Consider the following 2,932-nt stretch of genomic DNA (forward strand, 5'->3'; position numbering starts at 1 on the left):
ATTATTCTATTAGTATAAATAAAGAAGATTTTTTCCACAATGACTCGATTGTATTTTCTTGGGAAATATGGAAATATATAGTGTCTTCCCAATATTATGGAATAGTGGAAATAACATCACTATCTAACTTCTCCCAATCTTCATTGGTCATGAATGAGAGCTTCTTCAATTTACCCTCAAACCCTGGGTAAATATCTTTAAATGTCAAGATATCTTCCATTTTTTACCTCCATATTGTGAAATTCGCCCCACTATGTTTTTCCATGTTTATGAGTGACTCCATATTAGCCAGCTATAAATGAATCCTACACATACTAAATCTCCAACAAGAACCTTGCTCTTGTACCATATTATGTACAAAAATATTAGATCTATAAATAAATTTTATAGATCTATCACTAACACTGCATAATAATTTCAACTGAATCTCCAACAAGAAACTCGCTCTTGTACCACTTGACCACTTGTTAATAAATCAATTAACAAATTATTTATATGATGTACACAAATATCACATCTACAAATAAATCTTATAGATCTATCACTAGCATTGCATAATAATTTCAATTATAGATCTGAAAAATGAAATACATATTTAATAATTAAAATTGAAAGTCAAATATATTATATAAATTTTGTAGATCTCAATAATAACATGTGGAATAAAATCAGAATAAAAAATAGATTTACTTGGCAAACTCAATTGGAACCCAATTGCGAAAAACCATGTGGAAAGAGATCTATAACTTTATTATTAAACAAAAGCATACAAATATTTTGGCATCTACTTAGCTCCAATCTTCTTGCCTTCTCACCCACACACCTAATATCTAATCAATAGTACATATAAATAGTCTGGCATCAAATAATCCAGAGAAATATTATTGGCACAATAGCATGTGCTATAAAAATCATGGATCCAAAATTAAATGCCCAAAACCATAATTGTAGACTCTTCAAAAAGTTTCAAGAAGTCATAATACTACATTATAAATTTATTTTATTTATTATTTATTTGATCTCACACACAACTATATATACATATTTTTTATTTTTGGATGGTTGTTTTCTAATTTAGTGTAGGAGGGAGATTTGGCAATTCCTTCAATGTTTAATATAAAATTTACATGTTAGATTTAAAGAAAAGTATTAATAATGATAAAAAAATCAATGTAGAGAAAGCATATAAAGAAAATGAAAATAAAAAATTTCCATGATTAAAACATAATTTTATTATTGTGTTGTTTGAGATGAATGAGATGTGTAATTTAAGTTCTTATTAATGAGTTGGCATATAGCATTTTTAGAAAATACTAATAATAAAAAAAATGCAATATAAATAAATATATTTATTTATATAGACGGAGATTATGTGCATTTCGTATAAAGCAAATGAAAAAAAAAATTATGGTTAAAACATTTTATTGTGTGTTGTTGTTGCTTGAAATGAGATGAGGGACATGTCTAATTTCTTTCATGTTTAGCATGGAGTTGCTACAAGGAATATATAAATAACTATCATAAATCCATGTTTTGCACTTTAAAAGAAGCTTACACTTCAAAAAAAATTGATCTCTCTATTGATTTTAATAGAATTAGTTTTAAAAATAAAAGAAATTTGAACCCTTCTTTTTTATTTAAAATAAATCTTATATATTTACAAATCACCAAACATTATTGTAAGTATTAAAATTTTTATAATAATAAAAATATATTATATTCAATAAAGCAGCATAGCTAACTCTCTCTAAGACAGTTTAATTATTAAAAAAAAGAAAAGTGTACTGATGAGTAAATTAATTTGACACTCAAATAAATATGGCTAAAGTTTCTTTCAAACCCGCTATGGTATGTTTTCCTATTTTCTTAGTGTACTTGCATTCAATTGCTGACCAACAAAGTTCATGGATCATAGTGGATTTAAATGCCCACAAATGAAATTTAATGTTGTTTGTTTTGTGATGGTAATATCTCTAATATATTAGTATATTATATTTAAAAAAAAAACACCAAGAAAATGAAAGATGTACCAACAAAAAAAACAAAACATAGTGTCATTATGCCAAACCTAAAGCCATGAATTATCGTTGATTCTAAGTCGAATCTATTTGAGTTCGAATTTAAAAAAATATAAGGTAATTATGCCCAACCTTAACCCATGAATTACCGTTGATTCTAAGTCGAATCTGTTTGAGTTCGAATTTAATTTTAGAGTTTCTTTTATAAAGTTCATCGAAATTTTAATAAAAAATTATATTAAATAAAATATTTTTGGAAATTTAAAAATACTTGCAACCTTTTCCATTATAAATTTTTATTTATAATTAATTATGATTTATAATTAGATGGATTTATATGATTTTAAATAAAATTACTTTATAAATTAAATAATTAAAAAAAGTATTACATTTGTAAATCAAATGTTATATAAATATTTTTTTATATTTTTGGAAAAGTTTTTTTTTCTTCTTGAAATGAGTTATAAGGGTTGTTTTGGGATGATTTTGGTAGTTTATGGTATGTTTTTAATAAAAAATTTAAATATGTATTTTTGTTAACAATTATTTTTATTTAAGTGGAGGATTTTATGAGTAGAATTATTTAAATATTCATCGCATATATATATATATATATATATATATATATATATATATATATATTTAACTATTTTTGTTAATAAATAAAAGTTGTTGATCATTTTATGTGATTTTCCCCAATACATTACCAGGGTTTCCACATACAATGAGTGGTATTTTTTTCTTGTATATTTTTGTCATTTTTATTATATTAGCTGTTTTTATGTTATTTTTTTCTACTACCGGTATGAAAGAAAAGTTTTTTTTTGAATATTCTATGTGAGTAGCTTTCATTTACAAGTGGTTGCAAGGAAATTTGATAATAAACATTAAAAAGTTTTTCCAGATAAAACTTC

Source organism: Pinus tabuliformis, chromosome J (genome assembly GCF_031772625.1).
Source record: "Pinus tabuliformis cultivar Carrire ecotype Pingquan chromosome J, CPIR1, whole genome shotgun sequence".
NCBI classification, from domain to species: domain Eukaryota; kingdom Viridiplantae; phylum Streptophyta; class Pinopsida; order Pinales; family Pinaceae; genus Pinus; species Pinus tabuliformis.